This window comes from Lissotriton vulgaris, chromosome 2_1 (assembly GCF_964263255.1).
Source record: "Lissotriton vulgaris chromosome 2_1, aLisVul1.2, whole genome shotgun sequence".
NCBI classification, from domain to species: Eukaryota; Metazoa; Chordata; class Amphibia; order Caudata; family Salamandridae; genus Lissotriton; species Lissotriton vulgaris.
In genome coordinates, this window is record NC_141687.1 from 2,031,600,934 (window position 1) to 2,031,616,071 (window position 15,138).

General features: G+C 46.7%; 1 protein-coding gene across 1 annotated transcript in view; it reads left to right on the plus strand.

Annotated features, from left to right (window-relative positions):
• ATP8B4 (ATPase phospholipid transporting 8B4 (putative)) overlaps positions 1–15,138 on the plus strand; it is a 3,619,152-nt gene that overhangs the window by 440,606 nt on the left and 3,163,408 nt on the right. The gene's annotated exons all lie outside the window — the stretch shown is intronic.

A 15,138-nucleotide genomic window follows, 5' to 3' on the forward strand; every position in this document is an offset into this window, starting at 1 on the left:
CCTTGCGGAGTAGTCTTGTATCCAGTCCAGACCAGAAACCCACTGTGATGGTAGCCATAAATGACAAGAAGTACACCTTGCTCATATGCACTGGGGCCACTATGCCCTCTGTCCGTACAAAGGGGTTCCCACTATCAAATTTATCAGTGGACACGCAGGGGTTCTCCCGGATTGTGATGAGGGTTCCTTTCACTAAATCTGTGGAGATGAAAATAAGGGGAGGTGTTTTGATGGCTGTCTCTTTTTCTCCCCAGATGCCCCAGCTAACTTGCTAGGACATGATCTCATGTCAAAATGTAACATGACTATTCACTTTGAAGAGGATGGAACTATGATATGTTCAACACCAGGAATATCTCGTAGACACATCATGACTATGGTCACAAACATTTTAGGCTTTTACCAGGTTAGACCCATAGACCTTTTAACCTTCATCAGAACAGTGTACACTATCAGATACCACCAGAATTGACAGGGAAGTTAGTTGAATTACATAAAAACGTTCTCTTTTGACAATAGGGACCCTATTCTGAAGCATTAGACAAAAACTTCATTCTGGAAATAGAGGGTCTGGAAGTGTCTCCCGTCTATAGGCCTCTGATGGCAAGTGACCACACCTGTGCAATGTGGGCATGTATCATCTTTCCTGATCCAACATGCATGTGGGAGATGACCAGCTGTTTGTTGATGACCCCAGAAGAATAGAGATTGTTTCTAAGACAGAATACCCCTTTAACCCACACTGGAGACAAGCCTGCGGTACCAAGAAATTTCTCCAGCCCGATCAATGACCGTGACTATGTGAAAGTACCCTCTAATTTGTGGACAAAAGGCCCCACAATGTTTGCCTCATCCACACAGCAGTGCTATTTAGAATAACCCTCAAGGAAGGAGCACTACTGCCAAGAGTGAGACAATATACTCTATCTAAAGAAGCTGAGGATGGCATTGTATCCGATATACAGGCACTGGTGAGCAGGGAGTCATATACCCAGGTGTATCCTCCTGCAGGACCCCAATGAACCTGATCAAGAAGGCCAAGGGCAGCAAGACCTGCACCCTCTTAATGGCATAGTGATACCAGAAATCCCTGCAGGCCCGACCTTTTTGTGATCCTCACCACTTTACAACAAGATGCTAAGTACTTTTCAGTCATAGACTTAAAGAATGCTTTCTTTAGCATTCCCCTACATCTAGACAGTCACTATTTGACCACATTTTCCTATCGCAGTTCTCAGAATCTCCCTTCTCGATTACCTCAAGGGTACTGTGAGTCCCCTAGCGCCTATAATAGGACCGTCAAGAATGACCACACTAATTTTCAATGTGATAGTACAGTGCTGCAGTATGTCGATGACCTACTTATTTGTAATCCGACAGAACAGTGTAGAAAAGACCCTGTTGTGCACCCTTGCTCAACGAGGATACAAAATGAACAGGGACAAATTATTGTCAGGAAAAAGCCCAATGCTTGGGACAACTGCAGTCAGCCTCTGGCCGCCGAGGTACGCCCGAAAAAACTGCAGTCATCCGACAGAGCCTGAGACTGTGAAAGGAATGCAGCAGTTTCTGGACTTATGCAAATATGTCAGACAATAGGATTTGAGTACAGTGATTTATTATCCCCACAGCTTTCAACTATCAAACAGGCTAAAACAAAGAAAGACAGGATAACATGGGCTAAAGAGCTGAAACAAACATTTAGCAAGCTAAAAACAGAGGTAACAAATGCAACAGTGTTGGAAACACCAGACTACAATAAAGAGTTTTTTCCTTTTTTGCCACTGTAATTGCCAGTTGATGATGGCTGTTCTCACCCATAAGTATCCTTTGGGCCACAAGCCAATTGAATGGGAGAAGCAACCGGAGTAAAACCTCGCTCTATCGTTCTAACAACAGACAATACTTCTGTTAAGTTGTGTATTTTTTTTTTTTTTTTTTTTTTTTTTTTTTTTTTTGGTGTAAAAACTTTTATTGATGTTTATCATCCATTTTACAACAAGACAATTACACAGTAATCATGACAGGAGAGAAGAACATGATGTCTCGTAGCAATACACAGCTATTTAGCCGACAACCCTCCGGTCCGGCAGCAAAGGATGAGGATGATACGGCAGACCATCAGGAGAGAAACATCGGAGTCATGAAGTTTTACTTTTATAAATAGCATTTTCGTTAACTGTTCCATGTATAAAACGTTGAAAAACAAACCAAACAAAGTGGCTCAATAATAGTGCTTAGATGCGAAGCAATATAGAACAGAAGACGCTAGTAGAACACACCGACCTCCCACCCAGGCCTAACCACTCCACCCCCCGCAGGACATGAGCAGGAGTTCCCACTATATGAGTACAGTAGTAGTCTTGCCCCGTGGCAGCCCACAGGTTAGCCAATCAGCTCCTCCTCATCTTCCGAGTCTTCGTCTTCAGCCTCCTGAAGCGGGTCACACATGTCCCCTCTATATCTATTCCAGGCCTCCCACACCCCGTTCCATTTCCTTGGATTCGCTCTCACTTTGTAGACAGTTCGTTCAGTTAACATCAGTTTGTCCATATTTTGACACCATAGCGACAAGGTAGGTAACTCAGCCACCCCCCATCTCTGTGCGATATCACGCTTAGCCATCATTGTTCCAATTGTGACCCACTGCTGTTGTCTGAGGTTAAGATCAGTGCCCTCCCAAACATTCAGAAGACAGAGGCGCGGTTCGGGCGTGAGGGAGGTGTCAAGGGCCTGGGAAATCGTGCGCATGACCTGTTGCCAGTACCGGGCAATGAGAGGGCAGCCCCACAACGTGTGCAGTAGTGTGCCATCCTCCCCACATCCTCTAAGACAACGAGGGGAGTCAGCCCTGTGCATTTTGTGTAGGGTGGTCCTCGTGTAGTACGTTCTGTGCAGTATTTTCAGTTGTATGAGTCTGAACCTTGCGGAAACCCCAGCCTCTCTCGGGGATGCCAGAGCAGCGTTCCAGTCCGTCTCATCCATAGCGCCCAACGCATCCTCCCATTTTTCTCGCAGGGTCTGTAGGGGGTCAGGGAGATTGTTCAGCAATTTACGGTAGGTGAGTGAGGTGGCTTTCGTTTGCATGTAATCCGTGAGGAGCCGGTCTTCTAGGGGCGAGGATTCCGGGATTGTGGTTCCCGGCTCCAACACCGCCAGGAGAGCGTGCCTGATTTGGACGTACCTATATGTTTCCGTGGGGCTCAGCTCATATTGTTGTTGGAGTTGCTCGAATGGTATCACCCCAGTGGACGTCCAGAGGTCCCCCACCGTAGAAATGCCTATATTGTCCCATTGGGTGAACCCTTTACTGGTCCTCAGGCAGCCCAGTTTTTTAGTGTCCCAAAGCGGGGTAAGCTTCGTAATGACTCCCTTCCACTGTAGCTTGGTGAGTGCCCTGTACCATAGGGTGATTGTGTGTTTGGTGGGGCCAATCAGGTTCTTGAGTAGACTGTGGTTATAGAGGGGGGCCAGGAGACTCTGTGTCCCGAGTTGGGCCCTGTCCGCCATGTACGCCGGGTCAGTGTGTGGTGCATGGATCCATTGGTTAAGTACCTTAAGTTGGGACGCCCAATAATAAAGTTGTACGTTCGGTAGCGCAATGCCACCATCGTACCAGCCGCGGTTCAGTTTGAGGTGCGCTATCCTCGGGGGACGCTCACCCCAAAGTAGAGTGGTAACCATCGCGGTAATTTTCTGGAAGTAGGAGGGCGGAATCACGACAGGCGCATTCTCAAAGACGTATAGGAGGCGCGGGAGCGCCATCATTTTGAACAGCGCAGCGCGGCCTAAAAGTGTGAGCGGCAGGGGCGACCAGTGCCTCACGTCTGCCTTCAAACGGAGGAGGGGGGGCGCTAGATTTCGATTGGTGAAGACGGTCATATCGTTAGTGACATGGATACCCAAATATTTGAAGGAAACATCTGTCACCACCAACGGACAATGGTCCGGGAGGACTGGGCGAGGGCCCTTCAGTACATAAAGGACCGATTTCGTCCAGTTAATTGTGTAACCAGAGGCCGCACCGTGCTTGTCGCAAAGCGCCAGTAAAATCGGGACACTCAGTTCGGGTGCCGATACGTACACCAGCATATCATCCGCATACAATGATATTCTATCTTCCCAGGTCTCCGTCCACCTGATGCCCCTCAACAGTGGTGTCGTTCTGAGGACGATCGCGAGGGGTTCAAGGACCAACGCGAACAGTAATGGGGAGAGGGGGCAGCCCTGGCGGGTTCCACGCGCCAAGGAGATCGCACGAGAGATATGGCCATTGGCCGCTACGTGAGCTACTGGGCCTGTGTAGAGTAGTCGGATCCAGGATAGGAACTTCGGACCGAAGCCCATCCGGTGCAGGACTGCGAACAGGTACTGCCACTCCACCATGTCGAAGGCCATCCTGGCGTCCAGCGACAGGATGGCTGCTGGCTCTGTCAAGGAGTGCGCATGCGCCAACGCGCCGTGTACTCTACGGAGATTTAATGCTGTACTCCTGTGAGGCATAAAGCCGGATTGGTCCGGGTGGATCAGCTGGCCAAGGTGTGGGGTCAGTCGATTAGCGATCACCTTCGCCAGGATCTTCGCCTCTGCATTGAGTAGCGAGATCGGGCGGTAGGATGCACAACATTCTGGAGGTTTCTCAGGTTTTGGGATAGCTACTATCGTTGCCAGGCGCTGATCCAATGGCAGCGTTCCTGACTCACGACAGTTCTCGAACATGGCCAGTAGCGGTGGGCCCAGGGTGTCGGACATCGTTTGGAACCATTCGATTGGGATCCCGTTTGGGCCCAGCGCTCTGCCCGTGTGCAGTGCGCCTATCGCCATACGGAGTTCCTCCACCGTGAGATCCGCTTCCAGCTCGGTTTGCGCCTCCGGCGTTAGCCCCTCCACCTCAATCTCTTGGAGCGCCAGTTCTGCCTGTTTCGGCGTGACCACCACTTCTGGGGTGTACACTGATTGAAAGTGGTCTGCCAGGAGGTCAACTATCTTGGGAGGGTGCGTGTGAAGCGTCCCCGTGTGGTCTTGCAGCTGCAGGATATGCCTGCCTCCATCCCGCTTTTTGTCCAACCAAGCCAGCAACTTGTTGGCTTTGTCGCCTACATCATAAACTCTGCATGCCGTTGATTCGATCCGCTCTAACACCCTACGGCGGAGAAAGTCGTCATGTTTTAGCTGGCAGAGAGTCAGCGCGTGCCTGGTGGCCTCTGACGGTGTGGCCATGTGGGTCGCATTTGCTTGTTCCAATTGCAGTTCCAGTTCGACCATTTCCAGTTTTTGTTTGCGTTTATGGTCGGCTATGGTCGAAATGGCCTGGCCCCTGAGCACCGTCTTGTATGCTTCCCAGAGAACCGTCGGTGAGGACACCGACCCGGAGTTCTCCTGGAAGTAAAGTTTAGTGGCAGTTTTAAGGGATTTTCGGATCGGGGGAGTTTTAAGATAGCTAGGGTAGATGGGAAAGAGACGCGTGCGGGCCGTGGCAGAGCAGGACAGTGTAGCGAGCAGGGGAGAGTGATCTGAAATACCCCGTGGTGCGATGTGTACATTGTCAAAAGTGAGTTTACCGCCCCCCAATGTGAGGAAATAGTCTATGCGCGACAGGCAAGCATGAGTGGAGGAATAGTATGAATAGTGGCGATCAGTAGGGTGAAGCTGCCTCCAAATGTCTACCAGACCCTGTGCCTCTAAGAAGTCCCTGAATTTCGTTGGGCCAGTAGGGAGGGGGCGAGCCGGGAACCTGTCCATATCAGAATCAGCCAATGCATTGAAATCTCCGCCCACTAACAAATCCCCTTCCGGGAGTTCCAAAAGAAATTTACCCAGGGCCGGAAGTGCCGATGAATGTAGCGTCGGCGGGATGTATGCAGACACCACGTTGACGGGCACGCCCTCCCATTGTCCACACACCGCCGCGAAGCGGCCATGTTGATCTGTTTTTGTGGAGTGGTGAATGAAACGTGACGTCCTTTTTACCCATATCCCAGTTCCCCGGGATCCCGAAGTAAAGTCTGAGTGTATCAGCATGCGGTATCCTCTCCTATCCAGGGCTTTGGAGGCAACCCCCACTAAATGTGTCTCTTGGAGGAGGGCGATATCACAGTTCAGTCTCTTAATACATTGTAGGACCAGCCCTCTCTTCACTTTATCACCCAACCCCCGCACATTCCAGGACACTACCCGAAGCGGTGGTACCGCCCCCACCCCAGTGTCATGTGTTACTACAGCAGGCCGCGGGGGATCCGCCATATTGTGGTCAATCGGACAGTTGAGTGCCCTAGAGGGCGGGGCGGAGGCATAACAGATAGGGAAAACCCCAGGCCATCGTGACTAAGCGTGTGTGAGTACCGATACAGTGATCGAGGAGCAGAGGCGACATACCCGGTGTAAGGAATACGGTCAAGCGTGAACACTAGCAGTTCCAAGACAAGAAGTTGAGCCAAACATTTCAAATTAAACAACCAACATAACCCCCCCATTCCCAACAACCCCACCCTCCCTGCTTCCCTGCTACACGGACTCCAAACTGCCCGCCACCCCAATCTAGCAGAGTGCTTCATCCCACCCCAAAGAAAACACACAGTTACTTGCTCGTTGGGGGTGAGGAGCGCTCCGGAATCAGCGGCCCCTCATTCCCTCCACGGAGGCCCTCGGCCCAGTGTCCATGACGGTTCCAGCCACAGTACCAAACTTTTACAGTGCACACATGTGGTCAAGGGTCCACCTCCAGACTCAAAGCAGTTTCGTCTCGTATCGGAGAGCTTCTGCCACTGTTCGTACCCTCGGCCCCTGCAGCGGCGGAATCAGAGTGAGGCGAGCCGGTCTTAGTCCGTCCAGGGCGACGAGAGTGAGAAGCCGGACGCCAGCCGTCCAGCCAGTCTCGCGCAGTGCTTGGGTCATCAAAAAACCATGTTCTGTTTTCCGCCACCACCCGAAGCCTGGCTGGGAAGATCATAGAATATGGGAGTTCCCGTTTCCTAAGTTCTCTTTTAATGTCCAAGAATGTCTTTCGCCGCCTGGCCACTTCCGCCGTGTAGTCCGGGAAGAAAGCTACCGTTGAGGTAAGAATTTTCACCGGCGGCGAGACACGTGCCGCCTGCAGGATGATGTCCCGGTCACGGAAGTTAAAAAGTCTCGCTAGGATCGGCCGCGGCGTGGCCCCTGGTTTCGGTTGACCACCCGGGACTCTATGGGCTCGCTCCACAGTAAAGAAGGCCGACAGGCCCTTGGGTTTAAGATGAGTCTTAATGAGTTCCTCCACATAGAGATCCGTAGCCCTCACACCTTCTGACTCCGGAACGCCAAGAATGCGCACATTGTTTCGCCTGGAGCGGCCCTCCTGGTCGTCGAGCTTGTCCTTAAGGTGCTTGTTTTCGGCCATGACCGCTTCCATGGCCGTCTGCAGTTCCGAGACATCCTCCACCAGCGACTTCGTGACGAGCTCCAGAGAGCCTACCTTTTCCGCCATTTTATGAAAGTCAGCGCGGATTAGGGTGATTTCTGTTGAGATACAGCCCACCGTTGCCTGGACCTGAGTGAGAGCCTTCATGATATCGTCCAGTGTCGCCTTCTTCGGCCCCCCGGACTCGCCTGGTTTCACAGGGGGAGTTTTTCCCTCCGCCGGAGAGGAAGCGGTCCTGTCGCTGGTGAAGCGGTCAATACGAGTCTGGGTTGTGCCGCCTTTCACACCTTTCCCGGCCATCGTTCGGTCACGGAGGGAATACAGTTCGTCGGTCCGGTGGGGTGCCAGGTAGACTGGCTGTTGTCGCGCTGCTCCCGGTGCCGGATGGAAGGGCCTCTGTCGTTAAAAGTTAGACTCTTACACGGTCTGTCGGGCAAAGTATGGTCGGTGGCTTCGGTAGTTTGCGGCCACCCTTCCAATGAGACGTCGCTGGAGAGAGCGAGTCGAATGACGCAGGACAGGACCGTTACTGGGCGTGGGGCTCCTGCACCGACCACTTCCTGTCTGCGGCTGCCAGGCAGGCTGCACTTCCGGTCGGACTCAGCTAGCACTTGAGGGCCCGGAGGTGGGCCTAGGCTCCGGTCGATTCAACTTTCGACGATAACTCCGGCATTCAATGTTCGATTATCGTCTGGAGACCTGCCGCCAGTCCCGCCCGGTCCCGGGCGTTCGGTGCCGCCGCTGGAGGTAACAAACAGTCACGGATTATCGTGCGGATAGATGGAGAGGTCGCTTCCCCGCCGGAGCTAGTCCTCTATGCTGCCGCCATGTTCGGCTGCCAGCCACGCCCCCCAAGTTGTGTATTTTTTGTTTGTTTTTCATTCTCGGCGCAGGACTACTGCTATTCTAAGACCTAGTGTAACCTCTCCCTGGTGATAGCAGGTGTGAACATCTCCCAGTTACTTGTTCATTCAATGGGCTATTCAACGATCTTGCTTCACGAGCACCAGACAAAAAGAACTTCTGAATACCATGGTACTGCAGTCTGGAAAGAACTCCCACAGGAATACAGACTATTCAACGATGCCCAGGTCTTTATCGGGAGAATTCTACCATTTGTTCAGGCAAAAGCAACTGCCCGCTGGCTGCAATTGACACGCTGGAAGTTAAAGAAAACAATCAACGCAACTGAAGATGGATTTAATACCATCAAGGAAGAACTCCAAGCCCTTAGACTGATGGTAATGCAGCATAGATATATATCGGACTTAATGACATAAATGGAAGGAGAGGTGTGTAAGAAAATTGGGTTGGCCCGCTGTACTTATTTGCCAGCCAACGATGAAGATAATAGGTCATTGACTGAGGCCATTCAGACATTGCATGACCTACACAACAAAATGGTCAATGAAGTGGGTGCCCCTAACAGGTGGCTCGAGGGCTACTTTGAATGGGTGCCATCCTGGATGCTGGCGTTGTTTAAGTCCTTGTCGCTTTTTCTTGTGATATTGTTCTTGACATGTCTTATTTTTCAGGTAATAGCATTTTGTAAAAGGATGACTATGTTTCTGCATTGTCACAGAGAATTGAGTTCAGGGTCTAAACAATGGTGGATTCCGCCTTAGTGCAAGCCTGTTGAGAACATGTTCAAATCAGATAGGCTGGGCCCAATCACTTCGAACAAGAGATAATCACTCACTATGCACTAAAACAAAAATGTTTTCTGTTACCTCACCCTTATTCTGAGAATGAAAGGAAAAACTCAAAAGAGGGGGTTTCTGCTAAACATGGACGCGTACACAATTCTTGGAAATATTTGTGTTTTGGCAATATCTTATCTGCCCAGCTTGCTATCTGGGTCATGTAGGAATTTGTAACCCATGTATTTTTGTGGCCTTTTCGGTATATATACTACTGCATGTAATCCAGAACTTCAGACTTTGGTCTCTGTTTGAGACTGGCTCATTTTCCCAGTTGATTGATTGATTAAAACAATATTATTGTGTAAAATTGTGTTGTCTTACTTGATGAATAGATTTTTCTCCAACAGGTTAATAGGATATAAATTTAGATGTCAGGAAGGACAGTGTAAATGTAGAAGTCTGTGCTCAATTGTCAGAACCTTGAAATACATTTCACATTGCTTAATCCTAAAGAGTACACATCATTCCATGTTCTTTAATTTTCTTCCTTGTCAAATAGTCCGTTAAACACTGTTTTATCTTTACTCCAGTCCCATCTTCCATGGACCCTAAAGTAAGTTGCCAGTCCAGTAATTTTTATAGTCCGCCTCAATCACAATATCCCAAATTAAAGAGTAGTGTTGTAGGATCCCACAACCTACTTTCCTACCCACATCCAAACTCAGGCCACACTCAGCTCTTTTGGTTGACATCTCATCAATGCAAGGTGAACTATGACACATACATACAGCCCCTTCTTACTCTAGTATTCAGAACATTAAGTGGCACATGACCCCTGCAACTTGCTCAGCTCCTTGTATATCAAATCCCAAACATCAAAATGTGTTCTATTAACAATCAACATCTCACCTTACACAAATCTTCCTACATTTCATTATGGTGTTGGCCTTTTCAATTGTGCAGGCCCTTCCTGTGGCATGTCCCATCTTCTGAAATCTGTATTGCCTTTCATCATTCCAGAGTTCAAGCATACATTAAAAAAAAATCCCCTTTTTTAGCTCCCAAATTCTATATTTATCCCATGAATGTTGTCTAATAATTAGGTATGTTCAGCATGTATTCTATCACAAGACCAGAGGCTTGATTATAACTGATCTTCTTTACTGGAAATCTCCATCAGCATAGAAAAACATAGATATATGACACAATATGGAAGAAATACTATACAATAATTTGCAAAGGTTAGCAGTCTAGATAGGTTATGATTTCATGTGTAGACCATCAATCAGGGTAAAGTCTTGGATATAATTATTTCTGCCGAGCAGCAACTATCCTCTTCTTTGCTGCTCTAGCAGAGATAAGTATATGTTTTATCTCCTGATTTTTTCATGCATATTTCCAAGTAATTTGATTAATATAAATGTGATCTGCCTAGTTATTGTTAGATTGCCTCTGGTATTAATCAGTGCGATCTCCTCACACGTGCGATCGTTCAGGCTCCTGCATTCTTCCCTCAGCAGGCAACTGTCAAAATTAGCTGTTTACCTCAGGCACGGCAGATCCAGGGTGCACAGCTTTCCAGTACTTCATTTCTCCTCACTCTGCGACCCTTCCTTGACCTCAGTGCAGCCGCTAATTAATCATCACTGACCTTTCTCTCATCCACTTATGTTAAAATTTCCTGGAACAGACAAACTGGCAGTGAGTCTCTCTTGGAGAAGGTTTCTTTCTCTATTTTGCCACAACTTTAGTTTACTGAGGGATTTTCACATACTTTATTAAACCTTTTTGCCAAACCTCTACATTTTGTCTTTTAATTTAGGTTAACTGACCTACATTTAATCATTAATTAGAAGCAAATATTTTCTTAACAAAATTTCACATTTATTTGCTTATATTTATTTCCCTAATTCCTCCAATTTATTTACTCATATTGATTTATTATATTTATTTCCCTAATTGATTGCACACTGTTTACGTGTTATTTGGAGGACACAGATAAAAGTGGTCTGAAAAGATTAGCCATTAGGAAGCCCTCATTTAATTCAGAGCCTCACGACTCCAACTCCTCAGTAGAAGAGGAGGTCCTAGATAGGCCTTCTGGGCAGGAGTCTGCCAGTGAAGTCCTAGTTATGGTTGGTATTGGAGGTCATCCATCCACTCCACTGTTCCAACGTCAATGCAATCGACGCAGGAGGTGTGAAGTCTATCTATTGTCAATTCATGTAACAAGTTAATTAGGTTCCTTATCCAACAAATGAACCCCAAACTACTTTGGGACGCCATTCACATTCTATTAACCACCAATTTGGCACCTCATTGAAAAGAACGACTGTAGAGTCTCAGTCCCGGGTACTACCTACTTCCATTCCCAATTCTGGTTGCACCCTTCAAAAATGAGAAAAGTTTCTTTTCTAGATGATTCCCTTCCTTAAACATTCTGATTCTGATCATTCTTATTCAATTAATCCAAATGATACCGATGACGATGTTGGATACCCAAATGTTCCTGAGGGTCCAAAGAATACCTCTTCTAATCCTTCGGATTCAATCTTTGACTCTGTAGGATCTCCTTATGTTGATCCTGAAGTGATATCACGTCCCAGGTCAGGAGAGAGTACCCCTTCTACCCCCCTATCATCCTTCCAATCCCATGGGATTAGAAGACCAATGTATAAATCAAACCGTAATAATCTGAGTGCGGAGTGTCTCAGACTCCTTCTCCCTTCCAATTTATCCTCTGTCCCGGATATAGACCCTGCCATGGTAACTTTCCTTCCAAAAAAGTGAAAGGTTCCCAAGAAAGTAAATGACAAAGCTCTTCGACAATGTTGGGACAAACTGTTAAATGTCCTGGGTCCCTTGACACAAATTACAGAAATTTCGGAAGATGGAGCACTCACTGGAGCGCCTGTTAATCTACCAGTTCTTAGAGGTTGGAATCAGCTGTTCATTTGTCTCCTGAGTAATGCTGATGCTGTGTGGTCATCAGAGAGGAGGAAAACCATCTTCATGAGGATTGATCCTAAGCTGGGTGAGATGGCAGACAAATAGTTGGGACCAAAAGCGGAAGGCATCTCTCTGGTGACAATTCTTTCAAAGAAATTTCTGCCTACATTCAAACTTTTACTTCACTAAACAAAGCTAAACAAAACAAGAACAATTTTGTGCCTCGTGTTTTTCAAAAAGCCTGATGAAGGAGAGCTTGCATCTCCAGGAATTATCAACAGAGCTCTTATCAACCTTCCTTTTATACACCAAGAGGTGGGCATACTGCTGGATTCAACGACAAAGCAGGATACACTTCTTTCTACCCACAGACAGTACATAGCTACAGAGGTCGATTTCAATGTGGCAGCGATAGATCCCATGCCAATACAGGCAGGTCATATTGTTTTAAATCTTTTTCACTGGGAAAGATGAATGGCAGACTCACTCTCTCTCTTTCTCAACAATTGAAGACTAGTTGCATCAGACCAATGAGTTTTGCTAACAAGTCAAGGATATCAAATAGTTTTATTCCCCTCCCCTTCAGTTGATGTCTCCTCGACCAATAGTTTTCAGTGCTCTAGAAACCGAACTAATCTCACAATAGATTCAGGATTTGTTATCCAAAGGGGCATTTAGGAGATTCCATTCTATTCACACAATTTTCTTAGTAGCCTCTTTCTGGTAAAGAAAGCAGACAAGGGCTTTTGTCCGGTAATAAATCTCAGATCTCTGAACCGTTTTTTAGTGTACAGACATTTTCAAAATGGAAGGGATTCGCTTTCTTTGGGATTCCCTTCAAAAAGACTATTGGATGATAAAGATATTCAACAGTGATGCTTATCTCTTCATTCCCATTCACTGGTCACATTTGCATTACTTTCAATTAATTTGGCAAAGTTGAAGATTCCAGTTCCTTTCTTTACCCTTTGGCCTTTTATCAGCACTCCATTGTTTTCCCAAACTTCTCAATCCAGTTGTGTTATGACTTTATGGGGTACGACTGGTAGTCTTCTTGGATGATATATTATTGATGGGCAAGTCCAAAAAAGTAGTACAAACACAGACAATCTGGGCGGTCTTCCTTCTTTAAAACTTTGGATTTGTGTTAAGTCAAAAGTACTTGATTCTGATCCCCCTTCTCAAACAACTCAGTTCTTAGGATTCATCCTAGATTCTAGAAAATCAGCTGTCTTTCTGTTGAGCGCTAACCTGTTTGTCCCACAGAGATAAATAACGACTCGCGTTGCTTGTTCCAAACTGTCCTGAATGTCAAAGCGCTATCCATGAAGTGTACATGGTGAGCACTGGGAAGCATCAGGGTAAAGAGGATTTGATGAGAGAGAGAGAGAGAGAGAGAGAGAGAGGTGGTGGATCCATGCGGATCGTCCAACCTCGCTCCCTGGGCACCTTCTGCAGAACTGGACACCTTCTACATGTAGAAGGACCGACTAGCAGCTATCCTAAATGAGTTAAAAAGCACGTTAGAAAATTGACCGGGTATATAAATATTGGGTATACCTGTAGCAATCCCTCTTCCTGTGTTGGTTGTTCTCTCTCTTCCTAGACTGAAACTGGGCACTTAGTAATGGGATTTCTTCATATAAGTGCAAGTGTACTAATGGGATTTCTTCATATAAGTGCAAGTGTTCATAGAGTAATTTACAGTGAACATCAACCCTGTAATTACTCTCAGTGTCCCTTCACCTATCTATATGAACATGGATGGTGCATTACTGAATGTCGATGATGCCTGTAAGGTTCAACTGTGACGACTGACTAGTTGATCATAGGGTTAATACAGACTCTAGTAGGTCAAGAAAAAATACAGGATTGTGAGTACCTTTTGTTGCACTCACATGTATCATCAAGGTTTCACCCACTGTTACATCACAGTAAGCTCTTTATATATCCACTTCACTGTTCATTCACAGTGTGTGCATACAGCAATATAAATAACAAGATGAGATCTGCTCTACAATGGTAAATATGCTCGGAGGTTATGCACCAGCACAGCGTACAACACATTTCCTAATTAACATCTGAGGTGCTATGCACATGCGTCTTTCCTAGCACCTTGTAATGACTGATGGCTGTTTTCTTAAATATATTGAAACATAACACAACACCTGTACTGTATTTGAGAAAGGCTGACTGTCTTAGAAAGTTGGCATGATGAACATGCATTTACACACTCAAACACAACATGAAACCATACAATGGCAACAATTCCCCAAATGGGGTTAAGACTGAGGAAACTTGAAGGCAGAAGCAAGATGCAGGGACCGAAACCTCAGGATCGGGAGAGTTGCAAGCATGCAAGCTTCCAAAAGGAAGACTAACAGCAAGCAGTGTTTTCTGGAATGGGCCTGCCTTAAATACTCCCAGCCCAAGACCACGCCCTTGGAGCCACTCCCTATTGAGCAATAAAATGCATTGACAATGAGCACACAACTCCATTAAACAATCATTGAAACGCAGAAAACAAGCATTTGGTAAATTCACCTGTTTTCGATGGGAGGCATCCTACGCATTTCTGTGTTTGGCTAATCTTGTCAACATTACCAGGAACGCAGGCCCGGCACTTCCCTCCTCAAAAAAGATCAAGCTGATCTAGGAAGAGGTACGCTGTGTAGTGAGAGTGAACAGATTTTTTTCTCTGCAGGTTAGCAAGGATTGTGGTCCTTCTTTAAGCATCCATTCAAGCAATTTTTCCTTTCCCTCTTTATTATCAAGCGATTAAATATCTAAAGGCTTGTCATTTTCGCAGAGGCCTCCCTTACTCAGTGTTTTTTTTTCTCTTTCCAGTGAGTCTCAGGAGATGTTGAAGTGGTGGCTTTCCTAGATTGAAGCCTAGAATAGCAGATCCATTTTTGGCCAGGCCCCAGATAGCTCTTCAGAATCCGACACCACAAGAACAGGTTGGGGAGCAAGATGCAAGAATATTGTGACAGGAAAAAAATGGTTGAGTGGTCAAATCTCAGTATCATAAAATTGTTAAGAACTATTTGCAATTTCCTTCATTGTAAAAAGTTTTCCTAGTTCAAAAGCAGATTGTTGTATCCTTTTGCGGATGGGCAATGTCTCTGCAGTACTCAACATAAACAAACT